General features: G+C 41.3%; 1 protein-coding gene across 1 annotated transcript in view; it reads right to left on the reverse strand.

The window, feature by feature from the left end:
- Positions 1 to 18558, reverse strand: part of slc4a3 (solute carrier family 4 member 3) — a 102467-nt gene extending 83909 nt beyond the window's left edge. The window contains exon 1 of the mRNA XM_023981376.2: positions 18212 to 18558. The gene's annotated coding sequence lies outside the window, so the exon portion shown is untranslated. The remainder of the gene's footprint in view (positions 1 to 18211) is intronic.
- Positions 18559 to 19150: the final 592 nt, after the last annotated feature.

A 19150-nucleotide genomic window follows, 5' to 3' on the forward strand; every position in this document is an offset into this window, starting at 1 on the left:
TTGCACCTGTCTGAGGTCCTGAGTGCTCTGGAGCAGGTTTTCATCAAGGACCTCTCTGTACTTTGCTCCGTTCATCTTTCCCTGATCCTGACTAGTCTCAGTCCCTACCGCTGAAAAACATTCCCACAGCATGATGCTGTCCCCACCATGCTGCACTGTAAGGATAGTGCCAGGTTTCCTTCAGATGTGACACTTGGCATTCAGGCCAAAGAGTTCAATCTTGGTTTCATCAGACCAGAGAATCTTGTTTCTCGTGGTCTGAGAGTCTTTAGGTGCCTTTTGGCAAACTCCAAGCGGGCTGTCATGTGCCTTTTACTGAGGAGTGGCTTCTGTCTGGCCACTCTACCATAAAGGCCTGATTGGTGGAGTGCTGCAGAGTTGGTTGTCCTTCTGGAAGGTTCTCCCATCTCCACAGAGGAACTCTAGAGCTCTGTCAGAGTGACCATCCGGACCAAAGCCCCTCTCCACCCAAATTCGCTCAGTTTGGCCAGACGGACAGCTCTAAGAAGAGTCTTGGTGGTTCCAAACTTCTTCCAGTTAACCCACCGCAGGCAGTTAACCCACCGTTCCTAGGCAGTCATTGAAAATAAGAATGTGTTCTTAACTGACTTGCCTAGTTAATTAAAGATTAAATAAAGGTGTAAAAAATGAATAATAAAAAAATAGGCCAAATCGGTGTCCAAAAATACAGATTTCCGATTGTTATGAAAACTTGAAATTGGCCCTAATTAATCGGCCATTCCGATTCATCGGTCGACCTCTAAGTAGAACTGCATAAGTGTTGCTCTCCACTTTCTGGAGGACCGAGTTTTGAAATCAGTGGAATTAGAGTATGATAGCTAAGGAGATTAAGAAAATTCTGCCGTTTGATTGCAAATATGCAGACAGGGTCGAAAAGAGAACACACAGAAGGATGATGTATAAAACACCTGTCTCCGGATTACATCTTTAAACTAAGGGCAATCATGGCATCCGTGACGGGTAAGATAGTCTAGCTAGCTACATTTTCAGATATTACACGTTTTTAATTTAGTCAGAAAGTCATTTTCATTTCAAGTTAAAGTGTACTGTTAGCTAGCTAGCTAACATTGAACATGGTTGGTTAGCTACCTGCAGATTCATGCAGAGTAGTAATGTTATGAGTTGGGATTATGGTTCATTGTTTAGCTAGCTAGCTACATGTCTAAACAAAAGACTCCACTATGCAAGTACCCATTTCAATAGAATGTTCATGATGTCACTGCAACAACGGTCGATAGACGTAGCTGGAAGCAGAATAACTGACGAATTTACAAAACCTCAACACCTGTTGAGTATGGCTGGTGTCAGTAAAAGTTGGCTAAAAAGCATAGTTAAATTGTTGCCAGCAGCACAATTTCAGTCACCAACGCTCTGGATAACATAAAAACAGCCTAACCAGCTCTACTAGGGCGAGTAAAATGGTCAGAGTGAGTTGTTCTCTCATTTGTGTCTGAAAGTAGCTGACCAACATTAGCCAGTTAGCTTGGGTGCTTGACTGCTGTTAGGTCAGAACGCTCAGATCAACCCTACTCCTCGGCCAGAGCGCCCAGTGTGCGCTCTGAATGCTCCAAGAGCGAAACACTGAATTTACAAAATTGAGTTTACATACGCCCAGAGCCCACTCTGGCTCTCCAGATTAAATTTACGGACACACCCGTAGTATAAAACAGCCTTTAGGCTTGAAATCTTTGGTTGTTTAGCCTCACATGTGAATCCTTAAACACGACTAAAATCCACTACACAACCGGATTCTTGCCGTAAGCTCAGGACCTTTGCATCAGATCATCGCTGCTAGCGAGCTGCTACCGAGTGGCTGTTGTGTTAAACATGTATTGTAAATGTTTATCAGCACAGCATTATGACAGCATTTTCTAAACTGCAGAGGGGGTTCTTGCTATTATTTTGTAGGTTTCCTATACCATTATCTTCTGTAGAATGCATTTATTAAACCCCTCTTGTACAGTATATTCAAATCTAGATGTGCAGTACTTGAACAAGGATGGCTTCAAATTTACAGAAAGTAGTCAGGGGTGCGTCTAGTCACATAGCTCCTTGTCCCAAAGCTAGCACCAGTTAGCCACGAGCCAGGCGCATCTCCCGGCTAGCAAGCAAAATTACCCCAGCTACAATACCTMTTTTTCCAACGGCCTGGACCCTTTGTCAACACGGATCCCCGCCGTTCCATCACGACTGGTCTGCCGATGTAATTCCATCCGCTGTGCCCTCAACCGGCCCCTGCCGGACGTTGGAGGAGCCCCAGCCTGCTAACTTTTTTTTTTKAACACCGTGTCTCCCGCTTGCTAGCGTAGTAACGACTACCTAGTGGCTTCCCKGTTTCATCTATTGCTGTTCACTGGACCCTATGATCTCTTGGCTACATAGCTGATGCCTGCTGAACTGTGCATTAACCACGCTACTCCATTTTGTTAATCTGTCAGCCCCAGCCTCGAACTCAGGCCCTGTGTGTAGTTAACTGACCCTCTCTGCCCATTCATTGCCATTTTACCTGTTGTTGCTGTCTTAGCTGATTAGCTGTTGTTGTCTTACCCGTTGTTGTCTTAGCTAGCTCTCCCAATCAACACCTGTGATTGCTTTATGCGTCGCTTTATGCCTCTCGCTAATGTCAATATGCCTTATATACTGTTTAGGATAGTTATCATTGTCATAGTTCACTGTGGAACCCCTAGTCCCACTCAACATGCCTCAGATACCACTTTTGTCCCACCTCCCACACATGCGGTGATCTCACCCAGCATAACTAGTGCATCCAGAGATGCAATCTCTCTTATCGTCACTCAATGCCTAGGTCTACCTCCACTGTACCCGCACCCTACCATACCCCTGTCTGTACATTATGCCCTGAATCTATCCTACCACGCCCAGAAATCTGCTCCTTTTATTCTCTGTCCCCAACGCACTAGACGATCAGTTTTGATAGCCTTTAGCCGTACCCTCATCCTACTCCTCCTCTGTTCCTCGGGTGATGTGGAGGTTAACTCAGGCCCTGCGTGTCCCAAGGAACTCTCATTTGATGACTTCTGTAACCGTAAAAGCCTTGGTTTCATGCATGTTAACATCAGAAGCCTCCTCCCTAAGTTTATTTTACTCACTGCTTCAGCACACTCTGCCAACCCTGATGTCCTTGTTGTGTCTGAATCCTGGCTTAGGAAGGCCACCAAAAATTCTGAGATTTCCATCCCCAACTACAACATTTTCCGTAAAGATAGAACTGCCAAAGTGGGAGGAGTTGCAATCTACTGCAGAGATAGCCTATAAAGTTCTGTCATACTTTCCAGGTCTATGACCAAACAGTTCGAACTTCTAATTTTAAAAATGAATCTCTCCAGAAATAAGTCTCTCACTGTTATAGACCCCCCTCAGCTCTGGACACCATATGTGAATTAATGGCCCCCATCTATCTTCAGAGTTCGTTCCGTTAGGTGACCTACACTGGGATATGCTTAACACCCCGACAGTCCTACAATCTAAACTACATGCCCTCAATCTCACACAAACTTTCAAGGAACCTACCAAGTTCAACCATAAATCTGTAAACATGGGCACTCTCATAGATATTATCCTGACCAACTTGCCCTCCAAATACACCTCTGCTCTTTTCAAATCAGGATCTCAGCGATCACTTCCTCATTGCCTGCATCCGCTATGGGTCCGCAGTCAAACGACCACCCCTCATCACTGTCAAACGCTCCCCTAAAACACTTCTGCGAGCAGGCTTTTCTAATCGACCTGGCCCGGGTATCCTGGAAGGATATTGACCTCATCCCGTCAGTAGAGGATGCCTGGTCATTCTATAAAAGTAATTTCATCACCATCTTAAATAATCATGCCCCTTTCAAAAAATGTAGAACTAAGAACAGATATAGCCATTGGTTCACTTAGACCTGACTGCCCTYGACCAGCACAAAAACATCCTGTGGCGTACTGCACTAGCATCGAATAGTCCCCGCGATATGCAACTTTTCAGGGAAGTCAGGAACCAATACACGCAGTCAGTTAGGAAAGCAAAGGCTAGCTTTTTCAAACAAATTTGAATCCTGTAGCTCTAACTCCAAAACATTTTAGAACACTGTAAAGTCCATGGAGAATAAGAGCACCTCCTCCCACCTGCCCACTGCACTGAGGCTAGGAAACACTGTCACCACCGATAAATCCATGATAATCGAGAATTTCAATAAGCATTTCTCTATGCTGGCCATGCTTTCCTCCTGGATACCCCAACCCCGGCCAACAGCTCCGCACCCCCCACAGCTACTTGCCCAAGCCTCCCCAGTATCTCCTTCACCCAAATCCAGATAGCAGATGTTCCGAAAGAGCTGCAAAACCTGGACCTGTACAAATCAGCTGGGCTAGACAATCTGGACCCTCTCTTTCTAAAATTCTCAGCTCACTGGTCACCATAACAACACCCACCCGTAGCACGCGCTCCAGCAGGTATATCTCACTGGTCATTCCCAAAGCCAACACCTCCTTTGGACGCCTTTCCTTCCAGTTCTCTGATGCCAATGACTGGAACGATGTACAAAAATCGCTGAAGTTGGAGACTTATCTCCCTCACTAACTTTAAGCATCAGCTATCTGAGCAGCTTACTGATCGCTGCAGCTGTACACAGCCCATCTGTAAATAGCCCATCCAACTACCTACCTCATCCCCATACGGTTTTTATTGATTTTTCTGCTCTTTTGCACACCAGTATGTCTACTTGCACATCATCATCCACACATCTATCACTTCAGTGTTAATTTGCTAAGTTTTAAATACTTCGCTACTATGGCCTATTTATTGCCTTACCTCCTCACACCATTTGCACACACCGTATAGACTTTTTCTATTGTGTTATTGACTGTACTTTTGTTTATTCCATGTGTAACTCTRTGTTGTTGTTTGTGTTGTACTGCTTTGCTTTATCTTGGCCAGGTCGCAGTTGTAAATGAGAACTTGTTCTCAACTGGCATACCTGGTTAAATTAAGGTGAAATWAAAAATWAAAAATTWAATAAAGCGATGGGTGCTTAAAGCTTAAGAGGGTGTGGGTGTAGACAACAAAGAGCTCTCCAGTAGGTGTATCAAAACATTAAAGGGACATTTTCTCAAAAGCGAGGTTACTTTCCCATTGTTCCTCAACTGTAGTGTATAATATACCATTTTCTAGCTCTGAGTCTCTAGTTTTATCCAATGTAAAAAACAAMATTTCTAATTTTGCTATATAAGACCGAATCGAGACGGTCAGTCACATATTTTACAAGTATAGTGGTGGCTGCTTCATGTTAGTTTTTTCAGGATTAAAAATAAACAGAATGGAGCTAAGCACAGGCAAATTCCTGAGTTCAATTTCTGGTTCAGTCTGCTACTTTCAGCAGGACATTAACCTAAAACACAAGGTCAAATCTACACTTGAGGTGCTTATCAAGAAAACAGTGAATGTTCCTGAGTGGCTGATTTCTGACTTAAATGTACTTGGAAATCTATGGCAATRCCTGAAAATGATCAACAACCAATTTGAAAGAGCTTGAATATTTTTTAAAGTATAATGGGCAAATGTTGCACAATCCAGATGTGGAAAGCTCTTTAATACTTACCCAGAAAGACTCACAGCTGTAATCGCTGCCGAAGGTGCTCCTACAAAGTATTTACTCAGGAGTATGAATACTTAGGCTATGTAAATTAGATATTTCTGTATTTCATTTTCAATAAATTGCTATAAAAACATATTTTCACTTTGTCATTATGGGATATTGTGTGTAGATCGTTGAGGAAAACATATATTTAATCAATTTTGAATTCAGGGGGTATGAATACTTTCTGAAGGCCACAATACCAACAAGCCTATCAAAGGGCCAGCCTACTGTATTGGTGTAGCTAGCTACTAGTTCCAGCCTCAGTTCCAGCCTCCACCTCTAGATGCCCTTGAGATTCCCCAGTGTCTGTGAAAGTGGGCCACTGCACTCGTAGCCCGAAAAAGTATATAGTTACGCTAATACTGTAATTGAAAGGCATGCGTGTGCATGCTCCGTCTGTTGCAGTAAGCAGTTAAAAAATCCAATCATGATGAATAGCCTGGCCATAGATATTAGCCCGCCCATGAAGAATCCACCCTTTACGTTTTAGTGCTGAAGCTACCTGAGTGTGACACGGCTCTAAGAATGCCAGTCTTGAGCACGACTAGTTTTACTGCCCCCTTGTGCCCTCAATAGAGATGTCTCGAGGTCTGCACAATAAATACTAAGGGTCCTACCTTCTTTCTCTCTGGTATGCCAGGGTGTCTTCCTGGATTAGCAGCCAGTGGAGTGTGTCGCCACCCTGGCCACAGCTAACCTCCACATAGGAAGGAACCTCTCTCCAGTCAACCACCTTAACCTCTCGACAGACCCGTATCAAATGACAAGCCCGTCACATTACAGTATCTGTCTGACTAACAGCAGGGTCTACACTCTAGGGGCGGGGTTTATGACTGAGTGTCCGTGGGGGGGGGGSAGTTATGTAGAGGGATGCATGATGAAGTGTGTGTGTCTTTCAGTGGTGTAAAGTTCTACAGTACTAACGTACTTAAGTATTTATTTTTAGATATCTGTACTTTACTTTACTATTCATATTTTTGACTGCTTTTACTTTAACTTCACTACAATACATTCCTAAAGAAAATATTGTACTTTTTACTCCATACATTTTCCCTGACACCCAAAAGTATTCGTTACATTTTCATTGCTTAGCAGGACAGGAAAATGGTCCACTCACTTATCAAGATATCATCACTGATCATCCCTACTGCCTCTGATCTGGAGGACTCACTAAACACAAATCCTTTGTTTGTAAATTATGTCTGCATGTTGTAGTGTGCCCCAGGCTATCTGTAAATTTAAAAAATACAAGAAAATTGTGCCGTCTGATTCGCTTATTATTAACTGTTTATACTTTACTTTAAGTAAAGTATAAGTATATTTTTTCAATTATTTACTTTTGATACTTATGTTTATTTAAAACCAAATAATTTTAGACTTTTACTCAAGTAATATTTTTCTGAGTGACTTTCACTTTTACTTCATTTTCTTTTAAGGTATCTTTACTTTTACTCAGGTATGACAATTGGGTACTTTTTCCACCACTAGTGTGTCTCAACATGTTTATATGCCTGGCATCTGAGGAATGCCTCCATCCATAGAGAAAGCAATGTACTCTTTGGCAAACAAAACCACAAACCACTGTAAAATGTATTGCACACCTTCTCCCCTCATCGAATTAACTCAAAATAATGTTTACGACCACAAATAACAATAACTGTAGCAACCTTGTGTTTATAAACGTGGATATCGACTTTGCAATGCAGGGCTACAGGCCTGAAGTTTGAGGGTTTGAGACCTGGCTGTGTGGAGCCAGGACAACAACCTCTCCCTCAATGTGAGCAAGACAAAGGAGATGATGGTGGACTACAGGAAAAAGAGGGCCAAACATGCCCCCATTCACATAGACGGGGCAGTAGTGGAGCGGGTCGAGAGTTTCAACTTCCTTGGTGTCCAAATCACCAACAAACTATCATGTTCCAAACACGTGTCGTGAAGAGGGCATGACAACGCCTTTTCCCCCTCAGGAGACTGAAAAGATTTAGCATGGGTCCCCAGATCCTCAAAAAGATTTACAGCTGAACCACCGTGAGCATCCTGACCGGTTGCATCACCGCCTGGTATGGCAACTGCTCGGCATCCAACCGTAAGGCGTTACAGAGGGTAGTGCGTACAGCCCAAAATACAAGGCGGTGTTAGAGGAAGGCACAGAAAATGGTCAAAAACTCCAGTCACCCAAGTCATAGACTGTTCTCTCTACTACCGCACGGAAAGCAGTACCTAAGTGCCAAGTCTAGGTTCAAAAGGCTCCTTAACAGCTTCTACCTCCAAGCCATAAGACTGTTGAACAATTAATCAAATGGCCACCTGGACTATTTGCATTGACACCCCATCCCCCTTTGTTTTTACACTGCTGCTACTCACTGTTTATTTTCTCTGCATAGTCACTTTACCCCTACCTACATGTTCGAATGTACCTTGTACATGTACCTCGACTAACCTGTATCCCCGCACGTTGACTCGGTACCGCTACCTCGGTACCGCTACCTCCTGTATATAGCCTCATTATTAAAAAAAAAAAAAAAAGTCATATTTTTTTCGTTTATTTTCGTAAATATTTTCTTAACTCTCTTTTCTTAAAACTGCATTGTTGGCTAAGGGCTTGTAAGTAAGCATTTCACAGTAAGGTGTTGTACACCTACACCTGTTGTATTAGGCGTATATTGAACATTTTTACAGCTTTGAATGATTTTATGTGTGGTATGATTGCTAGTTAGCCTACTGCAGACCTGGACAAATGATCCACCTACCACTATTGTTAATAGGGGAGCTTTTTGAGCTGCGTGTCTCATGTCTTCACTGTTCTTTCATGCACAATGATGCACCTGGCCTCTCCGGTGCCTATCAGATATTGCTATTTGGAAAGTACCAAAACCCCTTGATATAAAGGATGCGCATGCAAGCAGATGAGGAAATTTGGCTAGGACGGAAGAAATTATACAGTAAAACCTACAAAAGAGTGAATGTGAACCATGGAAAAAATGCACTACCCTCCCCAAAGCAAACCCTCCCCCATGCCACCAACATGAAGGATTGGAATTGAGAGACAGCCTGAGCTAATTTCAGCATGTTAGAACAGGCACCCCTCCCTCAGTCTATAATCTGTGTCAAATCCTTGGCCCTAGGAAAATCAATAGATCTACTAACAAGCTTTAATAGGCACAAATTGATTCCATGTTAGACTTTGATTGATTGTAGGCAGTGCATACGGCAGATTTATCCGATTAATAGGCCGAGGGTGTTAGGGAGGAAACATTTCAAGGTAGTGTGGATGGGATTTGTGTGCTACGCAAGCGTCACAGACAGTCGGTAAGCATGAAACATGCATGAATCTGCACCACATTTGCCATGGGGTTATCATAGTCTGGAGAATATTATTCATTATGATCTGAAATACCAAACTGATCCTAGATCAGTATTACCACTCTGAAACGTTTTATGAATACAGGTTCTGGTTGAAAAGTCTTAAAGTTGTCATTACTTTGTGACAATGGCCACTGTAAGTAAGTTTATACAAAGTTTGCCTAACAAAAACGTCAGACCGACTTTTAGCTAAGAATGCTATCCTGTAACTTGTGAGCACTTCAGCGGTAGGGTAGTCGAGAATACAATATCTGCCCACTCTAGGCAAGCTGTAAGCCGTCCTATTTGTTGATGTATGGATCTATATTTAGAGACTACTGGGCTGCTGCAGACACACTAGGATGATTCACATTAGGGTTGCACGATATGGCAAAAAATATTTTGGTTGCAATTTTACTTGTGATTATAGGTCAAAACACCTGGGTAAACTGTTAGAATCATAGAAATGTAATTATCGGTCACGCCTAGTCCTGCTCCCCATCATTACGCACACCTTGATTATCTTCCCTTTATTTAGCCCTCAGTCATCAGGCAGTATTGGTTTGTTTTCATGTTCAGTACGGTATTCCTGTTTTGTTCATCTGCCTTGTCTTATTATTAACTTTTTATGGCTGCAGGGGCAGTATTGAGTAGCTTGGATGAAAAGGTGCCCATTGTAAACGGCCAGCTCATCAGTCTCAGTTGCTAATATATGCATATTATTATTAGTATTGAATAGAAAACACTCTAAAGTGTCCAAAACTGTCAAAATATTGTCTGTGAGTATAACAGAACTGATATTGCAGGCGAAACCCTAAGGAAAATCCAAACAGGAAGTGGTTTCTATTTTGAAAACTCCATGTTCCATAGCCTCCCTTTGCTGGATTTAAAGGGATATGAACCAGATTCCTTTTCCTATCGCTTCCTCAAGGTGTCAACAGTCTTCAGACATAGTTTCAGGCTTTTATTTTGAAAAATGAGCCAGAACGATAACATCTCGTCAAGTGGTCACATGAGTTTTGTTTTTCCCTCTCCTACTGTGAAAGACATTTGCAGTTGATATATTATCGATTAWATATTTTAAAAACAACCTGAGGATTGATTATAAAAAACATTTGACATGTTTCTGTGGACATTATGGAAACTATTTGGAATTTTCGTCTGCGTTGTCGTGACCGCTCTTTCCTGTGGATTTCTGAACATAACACGCCAAACAAACGGAGGTATTTTGGWTATAAAAATAATCTTTATAGAACAAAAGGAACATTTGTTGTCTAACTGGGAGTCTCGTGAGTGAAAACATCCGAAGATCATCAAAGGTAAACGATTAATTTGATTGCTTTTCTGATTTTCGTGACCGAGCTACTTGATGCTAAGTGTACTTAATGTTTTGTCGAGCGATCGATAAACTTACACAAACGCTTGGATTGCTTTCGCTGTAAAGCATAATTTCAAAATCTGACACGACAGGTGGATTAAAAAAAGGCTAAACTGTGTTTTCCTATATTGCACCACAGAAAGCACTGAGCTAGGCTGAAACACCTGCATTTTAGAGCTGCCTTACTCAAGAAAACAAAATAGAGACCATGTATATGTGGCTTTATTAACTCAATGATATATATTTTTTTACATTGTTTGCAAACTGATATGTGACATGTATTCATGGAAAAATAATATGCAAAACAGGCAAGCCCCCAGTCAAATTATTTGTCTTCTGTGTCAATGTATGCAGAACAAATCTCGAGCATGAGGAACTGCCTGCCTTAGTGACAGTGGGTGGGGCTTGGTGTGTGTGGGATTGGGAAGCGGCAAAAAGAGGAGAGACGAGAGAGAACTCCATCAACTCGAGCAATAAATCAAAAGTTTTTTTTTTAAGTTTAAAAAGTGAAAAAGTGCCGTTCCAAAATAGCACAGCTATTGCTATTTCGATAAAAACGAGATTAATCTTGCAACCCTAGGCCTCACCCAGCTAGAACATTTGGTTCATTGGAAGTTGTATGAAAACTACGTTTTTGGTTTCCCATTGGTCCTGGGAACGAAGCCTGACCGGTAAAACAAAAAGTTATTTATACATTCTGAGAACGGAAGTGAAAATGTTGCCTGTTTTGGTAACGTACATCTTTTGGTTGCAGGGAGGTTCTGAGAACATTTTACTATGGTTCATTGAAAGTTTTCCTGGGAGGTTTTATTAACGTTCTGAGAATTTTTTTCAATAAGACTGTCAGCTTAGGCTAATTGTTTTAAACTCCAAGCACAGATAGGACACATGGAAATTTATTTGAATTGATCACGCAAACACATTTAACTTTTTGGGATGGCATCAGTGCAATTTGAACCTACAATCTTTGGTTGTTTATCCATGGAATTAGTCCACTGCGCCACCAGGATGGAGCTGGCATGCCATTTTTTTTTACTCATACAATGCTGTTCATTTTAGTCTATTCAAACAGACCCCATTTCAAAGGAAACAAGCACTCATTAAGAACAGGTATGGCCAATTAGTGGGTGCAGCAAACACACCTGAACATACTTAACAAGATAGCGGTTAGTAAGACTTAACCATGTTTGACCTTTTAGGTAACTTTTAAGGTAACAAAATACCAAGAAAATATTATTTTCTTTGTCAAGTTGCTTGAAAGGTCCAAAGCCAAGCAACTTTCCAGCATCATTCCCAGAAAGTTATAGGAAGGTTGTATGCAAAATAACCATAGGACAACCACGCTCTCACCAAGCTCTACGAAACATATGGTTAATTTACCTGAGAAGTCTAGTAACCCATTTGAAATCACTGACTGCACTTCAGAGATTATGAATGTGACCCGGGCTGGGCAAAATGCCATATGGCCAGGAATTAAAACCAATTGCTCAAATTCTGCTTTCCTCACAATATAGGCTTAGCTGGTTGGAAGGTAAGACTCTGATACATAAAATATGTGTGCTTATTGTCTGCTGTAACAACATGCTGTGAAGAAATCATTAAAGGTTTCCAGCACAACATGTATCTTTTACTGTAGACAGGGATGTAGAGGAGGGTAAACGTAAATGCCGTTTACGCAGACATTTGTATTTGTGAAATAGCATTTACTCACCATTTGATTTAGTTAATTATCGTTTACCCACTCATTATTGCGTTCCCAGCGTTGATAAATGCTCAGAACGCTAATATTCATCTTTTTTTTAATATTGTATTTTTACTTTTTACCCCTTTTTTTGTGATATCCAATTGTTAGTTACAGTCTTGACACATCGCCGCAACTCCCATATGGACTCGGGAGAGGCGAAGGTGGAGAGCCATGCATCCTCCGAAACACGACGACCCCCCCCCCTAGTTAGAATTAACTAAGGGCCATTCTCCCTTTTGTACTTTAGCAGTTTACAGTACAGAAAACTGAATTAAAGTGCAGCTCACATGAGTTACTAAGAACACAAATGTTATTTAAAAGATAACACATTTCAATATAAACATATCCACATCCTATTTTTCTGGACGTTTCTAGTGTCCAGTCCAAATTAAATATTTTGTGACGGATGAGCTGAAGTGCATTTTGTGTCATTTTAAAAGACATGCTTCAGAACTTTGCCAACTACAAAGAATTTCTTAAATCTCCCACTTTGGGCTGGATGTGTCAATGTGTAGTTCATACATGCATAATCTATAAGCAGAATTACTGTCTTGACTAAATTAGCCATGAAATCCCTAGTTTGAAAGTGACTGTTTTTTTGGAAGCTGTCTGCACCATTTTCCCTACATTTCCCCCATGTGGGCCATTCCCCTAACAATTTGAGTTCAACCAATGAGCTTCAGCCCCTCACCATATGAGTGACAGCTAGAAAGAGGCACATCAAGCACACACAACAGAGCAAGTGAGAGAGAGCAATGACGAGGTGCACATTTCTTCACATATAGTACGCCATTTTCAGGGACCACTTTTGTCTTGAGTGTTACTTTCAGAACTACTGGCTAAAAAGTATACAAAAGTACCGGAGAATCTCTTTAACTACAGAAATATACATTAGGCCTTTCCTATAGACCTGCGTAAAAAGGAAACCAAACAATACAGTTCTAAAAATGTAATATGTTTTGGTTTATTTCGGTGGTTATTCGGCTTATCTCGATCGGTCACTGGGTTGATACCCACTTTTTTACCACTACATTACTGACAGTAGATGTGTGTATTTAAGCAATATAAGACCTTATTTCCTAAATATAATTCTATAATTGTGATAGTTTAAACTGCATTAATTTTTAATGATAAGCATACTGAATTGAAATTGAGACCTCATAATACAGACGCCATGTGGTTTTCAACAACAGGACACTACCCATCTCCCATTCTGCAAAATCAATAGGCTTCTAGGATTAAGTCATGCACTTGGTATGTCAATTTAGCCTCTGCTATCCTAGCCTGGTCTCAAAGACTAGATGTAACATAGTAAACGTCGATCTGCCACACTCATATGTTACGTTTGGTATGGTTACATAAAACAGAAGGTTACTTAAGACAAAAACGAAAGGAGAGTGGTTGGTCAGGGGGATGGGTAGGCGTACAACGCAAAAAAATGTTTGAATCTCATCATGGACCACTTTAGCAACTACTTACTAGTTTTTACCCAGTTATCACATTATGTTCTGAGAGTCAAATGTTTCTTAGAGCTTGGTGAGAGCGCGGTTGCCAATGGTTATTTTGCATACAGTGCATTCGTACACAGGTCCCTTTATTTTCTCAACAAAAATAACATGTTTCAGCCTAATTCTAAAATGATTTAAATAAAAATGCTACTTATCAATCAACACACATTACCCCATAATGACAAAGCAAAAACAGGTTTTTATATATTTTTTGCACATTTGCTAAAAATAAAAAAAWACTGAAATATCACATTTACGTAAGCATACAAACCCTTTACTCAGTACTTTGTTGAAGCACCTGTGGCAGCGATAACAGCCTTGTGTTTTCTTGGGTATGATGCTACAAGCTTGGCACACTTATATTTGGGGAGTTACTCCCATTCTTCTCTGCAGATCATCTCAAGCACTGTCAGGTTGGATTGGGAGCTTCGCTGCACAGCTATTTTCAGGTCTCTCCAGAGATGTTCAATCGGGTTCAAGTCCGGTCTCTGGCTGGACCACTCAAGGACATTCAGAGACTTGTCCCGAAGCCACTCCTACGTTGTCTTGGCTGTGTGCTTAGGGTCGTTGTCCTGTTGGAAGGTGAACCTTCGTCCCAGTCTGAAGTCCTGAGCGCTCTGGAGCAGGTTTTCATCAAGGATCTCTCTGTACTTTGCTCTGTTCATCTTTCCCTCGAACCTGACTAGTCTCCAAGTCCCTACTACTGAAAAACATCCCCACAGCATGATGTTGCAACCACCATGCTACACCGTAGGGATGGTGCCAGTTTTCCTCCAGAAGTGACGCTTAGAATTCAGGCTCAAGAGTTCAATCTTGGTTTCTTCAGACCAGATAAACTTTTTTACATGGTCTGAGAGTCCTTTAGGTGCCTTTTGGCAAACTACATGTGGGCTGTCATATGCCTTTTACTGAGGAGTGGCATCTGTCTGGCCACTCTACCATAAAGGCCTGATTGGTGGAGTGCTGCAGAGATGGTTGTCCTTCTGGAAGGTTCTCACATCACCACAGAGGAACTCTGTCAGAATGCTCATTGGGTTCTCGGTCACCTCCCTGACCAAGGCTCCTCTCCCCTGATTGATCAGTTTGGCTGGGCGGCCAGCTCTAGGAAGAGTGTTGGTGGTTCCAAACTTATTCCATTTAAGAATGATGGAGGCCACTGTGTTCTTGGGGACCTTCAATGCTGCAGAAATGTTGTGGTACCCTTCCCCAGATCTGTGCCTCGACACAATCCTGTCTCGGTGCTCTATGGACAATTCCTTCGACCTCATGGCTTGGTTTTTGCTCTGACATGCACTGTCAACTGTGGGACCTTATATAGACAGGTGTGTGCCTTTCCAAATCATGTCCAATCAATTGTTGAAACATCTCAAGGATGATCAATGGAAACTGGATGCACCTGACCTCAATTTTGATTCTCATAGCAAAGGGTCTGAATACTTATGTAAATAAGGTATTTCTGTTTTTATTTATACTTTGCTAACATTTCTAAAAACATGTTTTCCCTTTGTCATTATGGGGTATTGTGCATAGATTGATGAGGGGGAAAAAACAATTTAATACATTTTAGAATAACGCTGTAACGTAACAATGTGGGGAAAATCAAGTGGTCTGAATACTTTCCGAATGCACTGTACAACCTTCCACAAGTTCTAGGAATGGTGCAGGATACCCAGCTAGCACATAACATTCTGAGAATGTGTTTCTTAGGTGTGAATTTCAGTACTTCAGCATAATGTTTTCTACAGGTTTCCTCATGGTTCTATTTAAAGTCATGTTTTTAGAACATTAACAAAACATTTTACTTCTGTTCTCAGAAAGTTTTAAAAAGTGTTCAGTTTTCCATCACAAAACGTATGGCTTCCTTCCCAGAACCAATGGGAAACAACAACGTACACTACCGTTCAAAAGTTTGGGGTCACTTAGAAATGTCCTTGTTTTTGAAAGAAAAGCAATTTTTTGTCCATTAAAATAACATCAAATTGATCAGAAATACAGTGTATACATTGTTAATGTTGTAAATGACTATTGTAGCTGGAAATGGCTGATTTGTAATGGAATATCTACATAGGCGTACAGTGGCCCATTATCAGCAACCATCACTCCTGTGTTCCAATGGCACGTTGTTTTAGCTAATCCAAGATTATCATTTAAAAAGGCTAATTGATCATTAGAAAACCCTTTTGCAATTATGTTAGCACAGCTGAAAACTGTTGTTCTGATTAAAGAAGAAATAAAACTGGACTAGTTTAGACTAGTTGAGTATCTGGAGCATAAGCATTTGTGGGTTTGATTACAGGCTCAAAATGGCCAGAAACAAATAACTTTCTTCTGAAACTTGTCAGTCTATTCTTGTTCTGAGAAATTAAGGCTATTCCATGTCAAAAACTGAAGATCTCGTACAACACTGTGTACTACTCCCTTTTCAGAACATCACAAACTGGCTCTAACCAAAATAAAAAGAGGAGTGGGAGGCCCCRGTGCACAACTGAGCAAGAGGACAAGTACATTAGAGTGTCTAGTTTGAGAAACAGACGGCCACACAACTCAACTGGCAGCTTCATTAAATAGTACCTTACAAAACACCAGTCTCAACTTCAACAGTGAAGAGGCGACTCCGGGATACTGACCTTCTAGGCAGAGTTTCAAAGAAAAAGCCATATCTCAGACTGGCCAATAAAAAGAAAAGATTAAGATGGGCAAAAGACACCAACATTGGACAGAGGAAGATTGGAAAAAAGTGTTATGGACAGACAAATCTAAGTTTGAGGTGTTCGGATCACAAAGAAGAACATTCGTGAGATGCAGAAAAAATGAAAAGATGCTGGAGGAGTGCTTGATGCCATCTGTCAAGCATGGTGGAGGCAATGTGATGGTCTGGGGGTGCTTTGGTGGTGGTAAAGTGGGAGATTTGTACAGGGTAAAAGGGACCTTGAAGAAGGAAGGCTATCACTGCATTTTGCAACGCCATGCCATACCCTGTGGACGGCGCTTAATTGGAGTCAATTTCCTCCTACAACAGGACAATGACCCAGAGCACAGCTCCAAACTATACAATAACTATTTAGGGAAGAAGCAGTCAGCTGGTATTCTGTCTATAATGGAGTGGCCAGCACAGTCACCGGATCTCAATCCTATTGAGCTGTTGTGGGAGCAGCTTGACCGCATGGTACGTAAGAAGTGCCCATCAAGCCAATCCAACTTGTGGGAGGTGCTTCAAGAAGCATGGGGTAAAATCTCTTCAGTTTACCCTCAACAAATTGACAACTAGGATGCCAAAAGTCTGCAAGGCTGTAATTGCTGCAAATGGAGGATACTTTGACGAAAGCAAGTTTGAAGGACACAGTTATTATTTCAATTTAAAAAATCATTATTTATAACCTTGTCAAGGTCTTGCCTATATTTCCAACTAATTTCATGTATATTTTCATGGAAAACAAGGACATTTCTAAGTGACCCCAAACTTTTGAATGGTAGCGTACATTCCCACAACTTCCAAGGAACCAAATGTGCTAGCTGTTTAGCTACTTTACAACAACTTAGCATGTTAGTTCACCCTTCCTCTAACCATAACCTTAAACCTTTTAACCTAACCCTTAATCCTAACTCTAACCTTAACCCCTAGCCACCTAGCTAACGTTAGCCACCTAGTCACTAGCTATTGTTAGCCACAACAAATTAGAATTTGTAACATCCTGTCATACGTATTTCAAATTCGTAACGTATTTGTACAAAGAGTATTTCGTTACCATATCATATGAATTGTAACTCGTAACATATGCGAAATGGATGATGGACATCCATGCATTTTTTAGAATACGAAACGTAACATATCACACTAAATGGAGAGAGATAGATTACCATTCACTGTGTTGTCCAGGTTGACAATTCTAATATTAATTTCATGGTTTGCCATGAGACAAAATAGAAGAGTGAAGGGTGCATTGAATGAATAGTTAGGGCATTGGGGGAATAATTAATGCATTTGGTATTGACTGAAATATCACCGTACACGTTTACACCATCACTGCAAGTAAAACACTACTACCCTAACCTACTTTCAAGTCATTTGTGAATTCGCCCAATAATAAAGATGATAGGATGCGCTTTCATCCAACAATTTAGTCCTTTGTTCTATGCGAACGAATATTATATTGGCTACATATTGACTCAGTGGCCTAAGTAGGCTAAGCACAATTGAAAACTATTGACACATATAAAGCCATCAAATTCAGCGCAACGCCGCCTCCGCAGCAACCCATATTTCAGCTACATCGATACCGTGAGCATCTTGCGATACACAGCGCTACCACGCGTCCTATATGGAAAACCTGCATGGACCCTTTGATGTGCATTTGCAAGGTTGAATTTGAACGCTGCATGTTATCAAGTCCTTTGTCTCTGCTTTATATTCAACGCAAATAGGCTACTTTGTTGACTGGATAATATGGTTAATGGCAGCTTGAAAGAGGAGACTCCAGAGGCTAAAACGGCTAGAGCTCTTTATTGTGCTTTCCGAATAACATTGCAACATTCTATGATATTATTGGTCAGAACCTTTTTCCTATCTGGATTGAACTCTTACCTGTGCGTTTGGAGAGCTGTCTAGGTGGAATTGGTAGCAAAGGCTTGCAGTCAAAATGCGCAGCAGTCGCGATGATGCTTCATAGTGGAAACGCGCTGCGATACAGCCAGCTGCGTGATGCTTCAACCACGTGATGCAGTGAAGCAACCTCACTCAAGCATCCAGATGTTGCCTGGCTACACAGACTCCTTGCTCCAGCTAACGCTACGCCACGCCCACAGTTTTTAGTTCTTTCTTTGCAATGAGTCTCTGAGTCTGATCTTCACTAGTTACCACAGCCACAAATTCATAATTATTATTAACCTTTAACTCTAAATTAAGCAACAACCAATGCGTCTGGATCTGAGTATTTCCCTGACCCTTCACCTAATGCAAAAACATTCGGGGTCCTTTGACTGGTACAAAAACTGATGGGTTGAGCCAGAACACACATGGGTAAAACCCAGTTTGAAAATTCGTCATTGGCTTTGATACTCTGATTGGTTAGAGACGATCCAATCGCTGACGACTTTGTTTTGTACAATGCCCATCACCACAAATGACGTCAGGCTAACCCAGATGAGCATCCACCACAGAATAGCCTACTGTGGTAGGCTAGTAGTAGCCTTGTAGAGATTGACTGTAGCCCACAATGCTGCCTATTTACATAGATTTACTGTACATGCCTTCTTTCGATTAGACATATTTTCAATAGCACATTGGTGATACTTTCTCAAGAAGTTAAGTGTTTAGTCATCCGTTTAAGGTCTGTTATGTAACAACTGGGATGTAGGAAGCAATAGGAGTTTTCTTTATTGCATCTTAATCATGTAGCAGACATGCTTAGCCAGAGCATTAAGGTTGAAGTTGATGTGGGGACTTTTTCAAGGGCACATCAACAGATTTTCCACTTACTTAGCCCTGGAACTCGAACCAGCAAATAATTTGGTTACTGGCCCA

This window comes from Salvelinus sp. IW2-2015, linkage group LG36 (genome assembly GCF_002910315.2).
Source record: "Salvelinus sp. IW2-2015 linkage group LG36, ASM291031v2, whole genome shotgun sequence".
In the NCBI taxonomy this organism is placed as follows: Eukaryota; Metazoa; Chordata; class Actinopteri; order Salmoniformes; family Salmonidae; genus Salvelinus; species Salvelinus sp. IW2-2015.